This window comes from Triturus cristatus, chromosome 7 (assembly GCF_964204655.1).
Source record: "Triturus cristatus chromosome 7, aTriCri1.1, whole genome shotgun sequence".
NCBI lineage: Eukaryota > Metazoa > Chordata > Amphibia > Caudata > Salamandridae > Triturus > Triturus cristatus.
This window is the reverse complement of record NC_140590.1, coordinates 1,303,345,771-1,303,362,204: the sequence shown is the minus strand read 5'-3', so window position 1 is coordinate 1,303,362,204 and position 16,434 is coordinate 1,303,345,771. Positions and strand designations below refer to the sequence as shown.

The window sequence follows — 16,434 nt, the reverse complement described above, 5'->3', positions numbered from 1 at the left end:
AATAACCTGTAACATTATAATCAACATGTTTGTGAGTACTAATTTTGCATTATATTTTACACATTGTATCTAGGGGAAGCTTTTTTATGTATTCTACTAACAAGTAACCCGAGTGTCCTTAAAATGGCTGCAAAAAACGCGGGAACTCCTCTGCGCATGCATCTACTACATCTACGTAGTATGACGTCTCCTGTAGGTTGGTGGGAAATCTTTGCAGCTGCGCAAAAGCTTTTAATATGGCTGATCGAAAACCCTCGCATTAACGCACATGCTGTGCTGAAACTAACCTATGCAAGTTTTACTAAGCCATTAATGGAAAAGAAATATTACGTAAATGGGGTGAGAGCAGCAGTAAGTGGTATACAGTGAATTCATTTAATTTTGTATTGTAACATGTTCTTCTCTGACTTTATTAATAGCTCGTATTTGGGCCTTGGAGGGTGACCAACGTCCCTGTCCCCTTGCAGCAACTACGCATGCGTGATACCTCCTTGTTCGGAGACCAATAAAGACATTGAATGGCTGCCAACCCATATGCCAAGCAAGGACATGGGAAGATCTACTACTGACCCTACGAGAGGAAGAAGACAAAACATTGTATTACAGATTTATCGATCCACATATGAAATGCTTGTGGGAATAAAGCTTGTGGGTATTAAAATTAATGGCTGGGGAATTAGACAATAGAACTAAAGAAAGTTATTGCACTTAGTATGGTGTGATGTCCTCACCCCACTGCCTGGTCCAATCAAATTGAGGGGTGTACATAGAATTGAAACATTTTGGGGTGGATCATACATTTGAATTGGTATAACAGAGGTAAGTTCTAGTTAGTTAGACCCACTTGATGCAGATGCTATGCTGAGATGCTGCCCGAATTTGCTGTAATCTGATTGAAGATTGAAGAATCCAACACTAGGGAAAGATCGCGTAACAACCGAGGAGGCACATCTAAAAAGGGGTCCGGACGAGCCAGAGCGACTAGCACCAGAGAGGGGTGTAACGCTGGCATTACACTAGAAGAAATCACCTTCCCGGTCCTGAATCCTTGATACTCTGATGACCAGGTCCTCACACCATTCTAGGTAAATATAGCTCTGTGGGGTTATGCTACGTATTTGCTCTCTATTCTTTCTCTCCTCAGGTACTGTCATCACAAGAATTTAATTAATGTGAATTGAACTATAAGCTAACTGTACTACATTTACCTGATGGAGGATTGTGGTGTATCTACTTGTATTTTGATTTGACTCACAAAATTATTAATTCAGATAAATCTTTGAAACTCCTTCTGAATCTGTGGTTCTTTGAATACAAATTAAATGTATTGTTTTTACTATTATCATTTCCTCCCTATTCTAATCTACTACTAGATCTTTTGGCAACGTATATTTACTTAGGAGACAGCGTTGGTAAGAATACTGGTGTAAAGGTTCTCTGAGGTAAATCAAAATTGGTGACCAGCGGATATTTGCTAGCTCATTGAATGTATGAATATATATGGGCCCAAATGAGCGCTGTGTGTGTGTATGTATAGAGCTGGTAAACTCCGCTGCATCAGTTTTTCTTGGTAGCAGAGGCATGGTTAGTGTAGTTAGTTAGGTGAGGACTGTATTTGAAATTTTGAATTATTGATTTATGTTTTAACCAAAACTCGTTATGTATTGTTTTATGTTGTCTGGAAATTCCCGGGAATATTGAATAGCGGGTGGTAAATGGAAGCCACACTGCAGTGAGGTTATTGGTCTGGATCGAGAAAGTGCTGAAAGTTACGCAGGACTAGAAGCACTATGTTAGGGAATAATTTCCTGTATACTAGTGAGAGTAATTGGTAGCGAGGAGTTCGCTGGTTAAAATTTGGTATTATTTCACCTAGAAAGGGTAATACTGAAGGATTAGCAGGTTCTCTGATGCTTGTGTGAAGAGTAAGCGGAAATAAAGGGAAGGGTTTTACTCGCAATGAAAGAAATCTTACTTTTCTTTGAATTAGTGGGTCAGACACAATAGTGAATGTTTATACGTTGTTAATTAATGAAAATTGTGTGAAATTTAGTGGGAAAATAAGTTTTCCATCACCTTGTAAAGGAGGGGTCAGTTGGGGGTGCTGCACTGACATCACTGAGAGTCGCGCTGGGATTGGTTGGAACAGCAGGCGTGTAGTTGATGCGAAATTGTAAAGGAGGGGTCAGTAGTAAGGAGAGATACTGACGTCACAGAAAAGCTGCGCAAGCATTGGCTGAGCGAGCGAACAGAGTAGAAGTTGATTTGTCTTCAGACTAGAAAACGCGTTGGTATTGGAGAATTTTTAGAATTAAAGCAAGCGTCTGATTGGTCAACAAAATAGAAACCCCAAGAATAATAATAGATAGTGGAGTTTGCATGTATGATCCAACATTAACAGGGACTTGTCCCGATAGAAGATTTATAGGGTTTGCTTACGAACAGTATCTTAATAAGCACAAACACGCAATGTACGGAGAAAAAAGGAAAATGTCATTTATGCAAAAGGTCAAGAATTATTTTAAAAAGGATAAACCCATTAAGAGTAGAGAAGGGATTCTCATTCCTCCTCCTAATACGACTGCATCATACATGATGGTGGAAAGAGGCTATCATACCTGTGTATGGTTAGAAAATTGGGTAGAATACACAAAAGATGATGGAATATTAGCATTTCCTGAGTACGGAAGCTTTAATGGAAGAATATTGTACAATTTAAGAACACAAATGAATGAATTAGAACCCAGACCTAGATTGACTCAGTATGAGGCTCTAGAAGAATGGGAAATGGAAGCCTTTGAACGTGATAGACCACGAAGTAACAGGACCTTAAGCAATTATTATCCAAAATTTCCCCGAGAGACTAGAGATAGTCAAATGAAACAATGGAGTCAGGCCATGGTGGCAGAAGGTTTATATCCTGTGTTAACATCAGAAGAGCAGATGGGAGGTAAATGTACAGAAAAAACCAAGCACTTAACCATGATAGATAGCGGAGAAGCAGAAGAAGGGTATTTAGAAGACGTATTGATGAAAAGTCCTCCACCTTATAATGAAGGATTTGATAAAATGATCCCTAGTGCCCCAATGGTAAGAACACCTTTGGTTCCACAAATAGTACAGGACACCGCCAACAGGGTGCTTCAAGAAAAAGAAAGGGAAGCAATAAATAAGAATAAAGATGAACTGATCCAGAAAATAACTCAGATGAATATACATCCTGATGCATTGACCATACCAGTAACCATAGGTCCAGTAGTCCCATTGTATGGTGAAAAGTCAAACTGTTCTAAAGTTCCTGTAATCACTACCCCAAGCATAGAAAAGAAAAGATGATAGTAGATGACCAAGCAAGTGAATGTGAATCAGTAATATCATTAATGGATTTGCCCATAAGAGAGCCAATAATGGAAACCCCGAAGAGAAATTTGCCCAGTTGTTCGAAGGAAGTTAGACTAGAAACCTCAACAGGAACTAGAAGTGCCACAATAGTAACCCCAGAAGATATAGAGAGATGGTCTCAAGAAATAGAGAAACCAAAGTTACAGCCACAAATATTAGACATTTTTAAATTACGAGTAGAATTGGAAGAAGAGTTACTGTTTATTTGCAGAAGCATTACACAAAATACTAAAACATTCCATGAAAAACTGACAAATCTGGCATCTGAAATGGGAATTGACATAGGGAAGTCAAAGGTGTTGCAGAAACCATATAGAGCAGAATTTTCTGATAAGGATTTGGAAAACATGAACGTGTCTGGAAGAAAATTACAGATTAGGGATTTATTATTTCTGTTACAAAAATGGGGAGATCTTGAAAGATGGAAAGTTAGGTGGGCAAAGAAAAAGGAAGAAGCACAGGTAAATCGAACGACATCTGAATATGTCATGAGGGAAACAGAAAAGGCTGATAGGTTGTATCCGATGAGGGAAGTACCCGGAGGGGGGTACGTACATGTACCATGGACTAGACAGGATATTTTGTCATTTACGAATGATTTTCCAAAATTGAGAGAGAAACCAGTGCAGTGGTACAGACAAGTTGAGAGGTTTGTGAAAGTTTCAAAGGTTTTGTTAAAAGATCTGGATGGTCTGTTTGACATAGTAGTACCTGCGGATTTGTGGAAAGAGTGTAAAATGACCATAGATTGGCCTAGTGAGGAATATCCAAGAGATTCAAAGACAGGAGCCCCGTCAGAAGATGTAATGAAAAAAAATCATCAAGTGATCACTTTTATGAAGAGTAAAATTCCCCCAAAAGAAACTGATTCGGTAAAAATAGACAGAACAACCCAAGAAAAGAACGAGTCTGTACATGCCTACTACAAACGTCTTTTACATGTGTTCAAACAGTATAGTGGGTTTGAAAGTTTAGAAAAAAAGGACATGACTCATTTTATTTATCGATTTGAGACAGGGTTAAGATTGGATATATCACAAATGATTAAGCAGCACATGCTGTGTTGGCAATCAAAGCACATTGATGAAATTTTAAAATATGCCAAATATTGTAGGATGAAATTGATAACAAACGAAAAGCCTTAGAAGAAAAGGTAATGTGGGCTCAAGTAAAATTAGCTGAACAGCAAGAGTTTCAACCCGCAGGAACAGCCCGGCACCCCTCCGCCCTCGGAAGCACTCCTCTTGTCATCTGGGAAAGGGACCGCATCCTTTCTTCCCGCCTGGAAGTAATCCAAGAAGAGATGAATGGCGCCACTGTGTGGGTAAAGCGAGGAAACTTTCCTGTTGAATCTTTTCACGTCTCTCGCTGCTTGTAAGAGTTGTAAGAGTTGGAGTAAGAGTTGGAGCGCCGAGCGCATTGCCATAGCGAAGGGGGCGTGAGTTCAGTCAGAAAAGCGCCAAAACACGTTCTCTACTCGACTCTGAGGTTTCCACAGTTTTGAAGACTGTTTTTTTCATTCTCAAATGTACTGTCGATATGTCTTATCCTTGCTTTAATTTACGCCGTCCATGACTGTCAAGTCACCTCTTATCTCATGATTTGGGACGCGTTCAGCCTTAATTGCCTTTTGAGTGGCGCTATGCATTCTGGGTTGTGTAGTTTAAAATATCCCATCGCAGGCTTTGATCTTTGCTGCTGGAGTTAAGTTGTTCTTGAGACCAGGCTGTGGATCAGTTGGGATTTTACCGCACAATCGTGTGCTATGGACTTTGGGGTTTCATTACTCAGGACTGCGAGGCCCAGGGCGCATAGCGCGAACACTATCACCTACACCTGGCGACCTCTTCCTGACTCCTCCCCCCCAAGGATCTTCACGCCTCGCGGCCCCCGCTTCGCGGGAGCCGCTCGCAGGCTTTGATCTTTGCTGCTGGAGTTAAGTTGTTCTTGTGACCAGGCTGTGGATCAGTTGGGATTTTATCGCACAATCGTGTGTTACGGACTCTGGGTTTCATTACTCAGGACTGCGAGGCCCAGGGCACATAGCGCGAACACTACCACCTACACCTGGCGACCTCTTCCTGACTCCTCCCCCCCAAGGATCTTCACGCCTCGCGGCCCCCGCTTTGCGGGAGCCGCTCGCAGGCTCTGATCTTTGCTGCTGGAGTTAAGTTGTTCTTGTGACCAGGCTGTGGATCAGTTGGGATTTTACCGCACAATCGTGTGCTACGGACTTTGGGTTTCCATTACTCAGGACTGCGAGGCCCAGGGTGCATAGCGCGAACACTATCACCTACACCTGGCGACCTCTTCCTGATCCCTCCCCTACTTATTTAAGTCTCTCCAAATCCCGCGACAGCGGGACGCAGGCCGGGGCGAAGCCCGGGCAAAGGGCGGGCCCTCTAAGGCCCTCAGAGGCCGAGGGAGGCCGGGCCCTGTCCCTTAGATCGTCATTGTTGCAATGGCCCAGGTGACGGATAAATTTACTTCGGAAAAACCGGGGGGTGTGATAAATGGTTCCATAGACAAATATTTTTCTAGGGTTCTGTTGGACGAGGGTAGGGAAAAATCATTGGCTGAGCGTAGGTTGGAGCGTCGTCGCTCTGTTGAAAGTGTAAAACTTAGGGCCCAAGAAACTCTCTCATCCCAGTCTCCCTCTCTGGATGGAGGTGGTTGTAACAATGATAATGATCCATCCCCGCAGGATAGTGTCCCATATTTGTTTCGGGACTGTTCCCTTATTCAGTGTACCCCTACCGACCCGGATGTTAGTGGCACTCCCCTCCACAGTTTGAATGGTTTATCCGTCACCTTAAAAACACTCACTCCTAGTTGTGGCAAACCGGTTAGGAAGAACGCTAAGAAAGCTGAACTGGTTAAGCCTCATGGCCCCCCTCCAAGTAAAATAAGACGCAGGAAGGGTGCGGGGCCGGTCAAGCCTAAGATTAGCCACTCTGAGTTTGGGAAGCAAATAAAATTGACTGTCAGAACCACACCGGGGAAAGTGGTTGAATCATTAACTACGCCTATCTTGGCTCCCTTTACTCCCACTGAAGGCCATGATCTGGATGCAAACAGTTCCAAATTATTCTCTACTCCCGTTGAATCATTATCGATGGCATCCTCTGTTGCCATTGATCCACCGTTGTTGTCAGCCCCCTCTGTTGTTCTACATGATAATCTCGACCATCTGATTAGGTCTCTTATTCTCCCCATCATTGAGAGTTTGAAGAGGGTGGAGAAACGACTTACAGATATAGAATCTATTTTAAGCAGGAAGGTAGATTTGGTCAAAGGCCAGGTGAATGTGCCCGTTCCCTCTACCCTCATAGACCCATTACCTACTTTTATTGCATCTAATGTCACACCCCATTGTATTAATGCTATACCCCAACCTACTAACCAGACAGCTCTAAACCACCAAGGTTCATCGCCCCCTAAGATTGTAAATACCTTGGTTGAGAAATTAGCTAATATCCCCCCTGGGGGAAGAACATCGGAACCCCCTGGGAATATGGGAGGAAAATGGGGAATCGATAATGGTTATAGGGCTCTGGTGAACAACGGGCCACAGGTCAATCTACCACCAGAAGCTGAGCCCTTAGTGGTTGTCCTAACGGGGGTGCCCCCTCTGGTTGATAACAATAGAGAAGGGTTCACCCAGTTGAAAAACAAAACTATGCATTGGCTCAGTTTACACAGACCACTCACCAAGAACATTAATGGTGAGATATTGCATGTTAGACGTCTCCCTTGGTTGGGTGGTAGATGTAAAGACATTGAGGGAGACATAGTGGTAGTTAACTTTAGAGACCCATGTGCAGTTGATTACATACTGAACTGGCCTAGGGGAAATGGTAACAACTGCATTACCCCACATGCTTTGTCCTATTTCTACCCTAGATCTCTGGTCTTCCCTCTATCCTATATAAGTAAACAGCCACTAAGTTCTACAAATATACCCAGAGTACCCACCAGTAGGTACGTGGCATATGGTCTACACTCAGCCCCTGGTGTTGACATTACAGGGTGGAATACTGTGCCTTCGAGAGGTAACAGAAACGTCAACATGAGACTGGACCACCTGAGACCCTTCACTCCCTTGGAGGTAGAGAACAGATTTGATGTGTTCTCTGGTATGGAAGAATGTGATTGAAGATTACAGTCAACGCCGGGCAGGGAGGGCAGCCCAGGCGCCACCAGTCCATCGGGTAGTGATTGTGAGATCCATAGCGAGTCCATCAGATCTGTCATTGGGATTAAGGCATCAACAGTGGCTAATAGATCTGCTACTGGAGGGATTGTAACCACTACTTATCCCCAGTCGTCGGTGTGCAGTGCTGATGGCTGCCCATTGCCAAAACTAATATGCCCATTAGAAATTACGAATGATTCTATTCCAGGGGTGCTGGGTGGGAAACAGGGGGTTGTTATTGACCCGTTTGTAACAGGCAGTGAGGCTATCCATATTGTATCTTGGAACGTGGCGGGATTACAAAAAAAGTTGCTTCTCCCAGAATGGAACATCTTCATCGATGTATGCATGTTCCAAGAGACATGGAGCTTGCTTCCTGTACACAAACTTGGTTATACAACCTTTTTTCTGCCTGCTCAAAGTTGTGGGAAGGGCAGACCAGCAGGGGGTTTACATGTCTGGGTTAAAATAGAACTGAACTGGGATGTTTCTACCTATGATTTAGCGAGTAGGGACATTCAACACCTTTCACTTGTAGAACCAAAAAAAGGTAGTAGGATAGATCTATTTAACATCTATTCCAGAGGGACCCCTGGGAATACAACCTCAAGCACAGTAACAATTTTGGACCAGGCACTAGCTAGCTGTCCCTCAGGCTCTAAAACCATTGTGGGTGGGGATTTTAATTGCACATTTGAACCCCTCGGTGGGGATGACCCCTTGGGCATTGAGGAAGAGGACTCTAGATGGTCCATCCCGGCACTGACATTGCCCCAATTAAAAAATGGTCATCAAAGGCAATTCAGATCAACGCCCTCACAGCGGAATACAATCTAAGAGCAGTAAATGGTAGGACACTCTCTGACCGTGCGGGAGCAATGACTTTTAATAGGCTTAGTGGCCCGTCCAGAATTGATTATATTCTATTGGATGTCACCTTGTGGTGTGATCTAATAGATATGGTGGTGGTACCCTCACAGGATAGCGATCATAACCCCCTGTGTATGAAGTTGAGGTGGGGCAAACAAAAAGGTCGTGGGAAGAACGCCCCCCTGAGGTCAACCAATGAGGTTGTCCCATTCAATGGTAATCGTAGGTTGAAATGGGACAAGGTTCAACTTCAGGTTGAAAATCTGGCAAGGATTCGGGCGTATGTAGCAGACCTGACCAGGGAGTTGATGGATCTTGAATTGGCAACAGATAGTGCCCAGGGGTCATTTTTTGCACTGGCCTATAAACACACAGTTGAGGAAGTAGGGAAGTACTTTGTAATCCAGGGTAAGAATGCCAGCAAGGGGAAAAAACCGCCAAAAACCACTAACCCCTGGTATTCAGACATGTGTAAGAGTCAACCCTTAGTTAGAGTAGCCAGGAAGGACTATGCAAGAGCTTTGATGTTGGCCAAACGCGAATGGGAGGAACAATTTTGGCAGGATCTCAAATGTTCCTCCAAAATGAAGAACTCTTCGTTGTTTTGGGAAATGATTAATAAGGCTAGGCAGCGTACCATGCCCCCAATAGTTAATCATATTACAAGCCAACAATGGTACAGCCATTTTTCTGCTCTGTATGGTGGTTTGGAAGGGACTTCCTCCCCCCCTTCTGACCCGGTGTGTAGGGTCCCCCCTAGTATGATGTTTGAAGATCCATTTTTGGCTTCAGAGGTGGTATTGGCTATTAGACACCTGACCCCGAAGAAGGCCGCTGGCCCTGATGGGATTCCAGGGGACCTTCTTCTGGAAGAACCCGAAGCTTGGGCTAAATTTATTGCCATATTAATGAACTTGATTTCTAGGGGATACCCCGTGCCAGACTCATGGAAGGGAGCAGAGGTGATAACCGTGTTCAAAAAGGGTGCCAGAGATGACCCTGCCAACTACAGACCGATCAGTCTGATTGACGTGATCCAGAAGGTAGTTGGTAGGGTCATCATCATGAGGGTAGGTGTCTGGATGGAAGAGGAGCGTGTTCTCTCGCATTTTCAAGCTGGATTTCGCCAAAAGGTGGGCACGATGGACCAGGTGTTTCGCTTCTTTGCGATCTATTGGAAGACGGTTACCATCAATAAAGGTAGTTTATACCTGGCTTTCATAGACCTCAGGATGGCGTTCGACCTGGTCCCTAGTGCAAGGCTGTGGGAAATCCTAGAGAAGATGGGTGTCCCAGGACCGCTTTTGGGTTTCATTGTGAAACTCCATGAGGGGAATTATGCGAGGATCAGATGGGGTACCCAAGGTCAACTGACAGAGAGGATACCCGTGAAGAGGGGTGTACGCCAGGGATGTGTGATGGCACCAACCCTGTTCTCTCTCTTTGTGAATGGAGTGGTGGATCATCTGAGAGAGGACTCGGCAGATGCGCCATCACTGGCAGGGGAAAAAACACCTACCCTACTCTTCGCGGATGATACCATTTTGATCTCAAAAACCCCCGCAGGTCTCCAAAAGCTCCTGAATCGTTTTAGTGCATTTTGTACCGATAGAGGTCTTACCATCAATACCTCTAAAACAAAGCTCATGGCCTTATCACCCTTGAATAGATTTAGGAACAATCTCTTGCTCAATGGTGAGCCTCTGGAGCTGGTAGACTCCTTTGATTATTTGGGTGTTAGGGTTAATAGTCGGAGGAGCTGGAAAGATCATTTGGCCAAAATGTTGTTGAATCATAAAAGAGTTTCAGGGGCGGTTCTGAGAGAACACCGGGAGTCCACGAGTAAACCTGTAGCACCAGTTCTCGCAATTTATGAGGGTCAAGCATTACCATCCGCCCTATACGGCTCTGAATTATGGGGGTTTGAGAACTTAACGGAGTTGGGTATATCTGAAAATAAATTTTTTTGAGATTTGGTAGCCTTTCCTCCTTCCACTCCGTTAACCCCATTACGGTTAGACTTGGGCAGGCGTTCCCTTAAAGATCTAGCGCGCTTGCGCCCATTACTTTTTTGGGTCCGCCTACGAAGGACCAAGGAGCTTCACAACTATGCAGCAGTCTTAGACGAACTGATTTTGCTTAATACAGGCAATAAGATTAAGTGGCTGAGTAATTTGAAGCACCTGGTTGTTTTACTCGGTCTGAACGAATCTTGGCTGAGCCAATCTCCGCCCCCCCAAGCAAATGATTAAGAAGTTGTATTGGGATTGGGTTCAGCAGGAGATTTTTTGTAGAGATACAGGGGGATCCCTAACTGAGCGGTTCTTGACGTTCAAATGGTCAAGGAAATTCGAACCATTTTTGGACTTTATAGAAAAACCCCTGGATAGAGCGCTTTATCTAAAGGTTAGGTTTGGGATTCTCCCGGTGAATGATTTTATCTCTAGGTGGAATAACCAGGGTGGATTAACGAAATCTTGCCAGGGATGTGTAGCTCCTAACGAGTCTCTGGCTCATTTCTTCTTTGCCTGTCCCGCATACAGGGTAGCTAGGAGCGCTTGGTTAAAGCCTTTATTTAGGGGGTTGGGCCTTAGATGTCATAAAATGGCCCTGCGGGTTCTTTGCACTGATACGTCCTCAACCGCCATGGTTTGTGGGGTAGCCAAATACCTGGCCAGTGCTTGGTCGACACGTATGAGGAGTACCAAGGCACTGTCCTATCCCACTTAATTGCTCCAGGTACCCTGTAGACGCTCCCCCAAATATGTGACAATGTTTTAAATGTATAAATTAGTAAGCGGAAAAATGAACATGTTTTGACGTTGTAATAAGGATTGGTGGGTTTTCGTTTTTAGTTCACTGTACTGTAAAAACTGTATACTTTTATGATGATTTTTTTATCGAATAAAGTAAATTACCAGTCCAGAGTTTCAATTGAATAAACAGTCAGAAAATCAAGGAAGAGAACAAGGTCAAGATGACAATAATGGGGGGAAAACCACGGGGAAGGTTGAATCGGGAAGAGGCAAAGAAAAGGTTTCCCTGTCATGGGTGCGGGAAGTTGGGGCATTGGAAGGACGAGTGTAAAGTCGTACAAGTTATAATGGCCCAAATCAAAATTGAAATCCACAGACGCAGAATGAGGTGTTACTGAGTCATCTGCAACAGGGTACAGATCTTCAGAGTCAATTGCCACCTGCCTCTAAGTCAAATTTTGTGAGTCAAGCCAAGTACAGTGTGGACGCCGGATTTCCAGAAGGAAGTGGTAAGAAAAGTTTTGTAACATCGCAGTTTCTTTTGCAGCACCCACTAATTGATTATGAGCAGGAATGACGGTGCCTGAGGGGGGAGGAAGGGGAGTGCGTACTTGGCGCATCCCTACCGGTAGATCAGTCATAGAAGGTAAAGTGTAAGGAAATGATATCACTTTCTTGTTGGATACAGGCGGTACCAGGTCTACTGTGAGAACAGCAGACATTCCTAACCTGCCCCTCTCGACTGAAGCCATCCAAGTAGTAGGTGTTTAGAACAGACCTATTAGAACCCCGATCACAGAACCAATGGAGGTGAGAAATGGAAATTTTAAAGAAATGCATAAATTTGTGGTCTGTGACTCAAGTCCCGTAAACGTGCTTGGAAGAGACTTGTTGTGCAAAATGAATTGCACCATATTTTGCACACCGGATGGTGTCGCAATACAAACCCCAGATGAAGCTGAAGTTTACAAGTTCATGTTAGTTAAACAGGGGACAGAAGTAAATTAAATGTATTCACTGATAACCAAAGATGAATTACCTGCCGAAGTCAAACTGACTGTAAATGCAGAGATATGGGATTTTACTGGAAAAGAAATAGAATTGATGGCAAATGTAGATCCCATAAAAGTGACAGTGAAAGAAGGTGCTGTTTATCCGAATACTCGACTATACAAAATGAGTCCAGAAATAAAGGTAGGTGTTGCAGCAGAGATTGAGCGATTAGTCGAACAAGGAATCTTGGAAGAAATAATGAGTAGCCCTTGTAACTCACCTAAAATTGGCATTAAGAAACCTAACGGGAAGTATAGGGTGGTTCAAGATCTTAGTGCCCAACCCAGCTGTGATTCTTTATCAGATACCATGGAAAGCAGGTTGGTTCACAGTAATCGATTTATGTCATTCATTCTTTTCTATTCCATTGCATCCAGATAGTCAGTTTTTATTTTCGTTTAAATTTGAAGAGCATGTTTACGTGTGGAATCATGTGCCTCAAGGGTACACTGAAAGTCCTTCAATCTTTAATCAAATTCTCAAAAGAAGCCTTGAATCTCTTGTGTTGCCCAGAGAGTCAGTCCTTGTGCAGTATATCGATGACCTGTTGGTAAAGTCGAACACTCGAGATGACTGTGCCACTGATTCAATTGCATTGCTAAATCACTTGGCAAAAGGTGGACACAAAGGGATGGCGGTCGGAAAAGCACCCCGGCCACCATGGAAGCGGAAAACAGCCGCCCGCCGGCACTGTGGGAAAACCGGCGGCCAAATTAGGATCAACCGTCAAAATAACCGACCGCGGAGGAACGTGGCCAAGAAAAACTGCCCGTAGCGGGTGGAGATGGCCAAAATCCGTCTGCGGCGGTCGGATTTGTGGCGGAAAAACATCAACCAGCCGCAAGTATAGCGGAGACACCGCACCGGAAATTAGGATATCCCCGACGGTCCCGTGGTACGTACCGCTGTCTCCAACCGCCGTGGTCGCACAATGGGATGAATGGGAGAGCCGGCGGAAGAGCTGAAGCACAGCCACCGCGGCGAACTATCCGTAAAACATATGGCGGACAAAGCAAAAAACCCACAAGAAGGCCAAAAAGTGCACACAGAAAACTAGCCATGCCCCCGAAATACACAAAACACACCCCAATGACCCAACCGTATGGCAAAAAGAAAAATACAAATCCCAGGACAACACACCTGACACCAACACCCCAATTGGACACACCCACATAGCTGAGTATAAAACCAGCTCCTTCCCTGACCACAATCCTTTGCAATACTCCAGGAGAGAAGGGACACATACCCCGGCTGACAGGAGAGGCAAAATACACAACATCACTAGCCACACCACACACAACACCACCACAACCTCCACACCTGCACAACTAACACCCCTCCACAACACACACCATACACAGCACAACCACAACCCCCACTCACACTCCTGCACCAACAACCACTTTGCACACCACACGGCCACACAGAAAATGCTCAAATTCACTGAGAGTGAGTTGAAGGGGATGGTGGATGAGATAGTCAGAGTGGAACCACAGCTTTTTGGTACCCTAGTCCAACAGACACCATTAGCCACAAGGACACAAATGTGGGCAAGGATAGTCCAAAGGATCAATGCAGTAGGGGCCACCCCAAGATCAAAAAAGGAGATCATGAAGCGGTGGCATGATCTGAAGAGGGTGGTCAAGGAGAGGAGGAGCAAGAACCGTGAGCTGGCTCAGAGGACTGGCGGTGGCCCTCCCATTCCACAAAAACCATTCACACAACGGGAGGAGAAGGTGCTTGCCATACTGCATCCAGAGAGTCTCACATGAGTAGCCGGGGGAGTGGAGGCTGGTAAGTACAAACAAATGACTACCGCCACTCTGCTATGCACTGTCTTGCACAACTACAAAGCTACACCACCTAGGACACATACCATCCATCTGCACCACACACTCACAAAAACATGGCTCACAGATCCAACATTCACCCACTCCCATTCACCCCAAACATAGCTACCAACATTACCTTGGGTGCATGTGTACAAGCAGACAGCACTGCAACTCCCACCAGGCCCCCTGTCCCACAGCATGAGCAATATGGAGCCCTCCCCCCCCCACCCCACCCAGAAGCATGTGTCAGCCATTACACAACCCACATCAAACTCAAAGGTAGGTAGCCATCTTCCCTGGGAGGGTGTCTGGGGGTGGGGGGCCTGCACTACTACTCTCACCATGCCCCCTGTCCCACAGCCTAGCAAGATGGATCCCTCCCACCACCCCACTCAGAAGCATGTGTCAGCCATTACACAACCCACATCAAACTCACAGGTAGGTAGCCATCTTCCCTGGGAGGGTGTCTGGGGGTGGGGGGCCTGCACCACTACTCCCACCATGCACCCTGCCCCCTCCTCAGCAGGATGGAGCCCTCCCCCCAGCAGTTGGAAGCCAGCACAGTACACCAAACTTAGAGGTAGGTAGCCATCTACACAGTGAGGGTGTTTGTGGGTGGGAGGTCTGTACCACTACTCCCACCATGCACCCTGCCCCCCAGCTGGATGAAGCCCTCCCCCCCAGCAGTTGGAAGCCATTACATCACCCTCATCAAACTTACAGGTAGGTAGCCATCTTCAAAGTGAGGGTGTTTGTGGGTGGGAGGCCTGCACTACTACTCCCAACATTCACTCTGTTCCACACCTGAGCAGGATATAGCACTCTCCCACCCAGAAGCAGTTGGAAGCCAGCACACTACACCAAACAAACTTACAGGTAAGTAGCCAGTACGTGCACTCACCCATTTGTCACAAATTAAATGGTGCCATATGACAACACCAGCCCTCTCACTGCACAAAGAGGCATACCTACCCCATTGCCAAGCACAGTGTGCACACAGGTAAGCCAAGGAAACTGTCACAGCTACGAAAGTGTGACACACCAATGCACAAGTAGAAGAAAGTCAGGGCACAATCATGCACAGCACCTAGTTACATGTGCATCACAATGGGGCAAGTGCAACAAGGACCATTCGAAAAATATGAAAGCATGTGTGGTGGTACAAATCAAGATATGCACATGACAGGACAAAGGTATGCAGGAGATGACAATGGCCAGTCCAATGCCAGATGTGACGCCTGCCAGGTCAGACAAATAAATAATGAGCTTTCAATTAAACACATGTTGTGCCAGGCCCTAGATGGCAACAGTCCCTGTAATCCTTAATTGTGCACGGGTCGCATGGTATGCCTTGACACCTCACAGCATGGACAAGTAATGCCTGTACCACTGCAACATGTCAGGAAGCACAGTAGTGCACATAGTAAACAATGTGCTGATCTGTCAATTGTGCAGTGTACAAAAAATGAATGACAAAGCTAACACAAAGCTTGCCGGGTGCACTACAATGACCATTTCCCATCTGACCCACAGGTGACCAAGAACTCACTGCAGAGGACAACACCAGCAACCTGCAGAGCCAGTCTCCCCCCCGGTACATGGACTCTCGGATGTTCACTCCCAGGATTCCATGGACGATGAGCTCGAGGCCGGGCCATCTGGTGTGCCAGGAAGCAACAGGTCCCAGGACCCCATCGTCCCCCCACCACATCTGCGCCAACAACATCTTCACAGCAGACCCCTGCTGTCACGGCCTGTGCGGCCACCACCACCAGTACTGCCTGCAACACCCTCCCTGTCCCAGAGGATGACCAGCACACACCACCGACGGAGGAGGGCAGGGAGAGGATGCGGGTGTCCACAGTGGTGAGGCAAAAGGTCCCTGGCAGCAGGGAAGGTGGGAGGAGCAGGGTCACCCACTGACACCAGGAGGCTGGGACCCAATCCCTGGAACACATCAACCAGAGTCCTGGGCGCATACTAACAGGCCCAGGGACGAACGGGCCGGTCGGACGAACTGTTACACAAGCTCATCCTGCTGATGAGGTCCATCGACACCCGGTTGGGACAAATCGTGGACCTCTTGGGCCAGCAAGTGGCGGTACTGAGGGACAGGTACGCGCCACAGAAAACACCTCCACCTCCCTCTGGTGGGCCGCAAGATGACAGTTCAACATCTTCCCCTGCGCCCACAGAGAGGGGTGAGTCCTCAGACCCCACTGGCCCTGCAGCAGGGCCCCCCCTGCCAAACGACGAAGGGGCCATCCCCAAGAAGACCCGGGGGGTATCTGGAGGCCAAGCACCTGCCAGACGCCAGTCAAAGAGC

The 16,434-nt window shown here is 46.1% G+C and overlaps 1 protein-coding gene across 2 annotated transcripts in view; it reads right to left on the bottom strand.

Annotated features, from left to right (window-relative positions):
* The window catches only part of MTCL2 (microtubule crosslinking factor 2), a 1,546,820-nt gene that overhangs the window by 515,559 nt on the left and 1,014,827 nt on the right, over window positions 1–16,434 (bottom strand). The gene's annotated exons all lie outside the window — the stretch shown is intronic.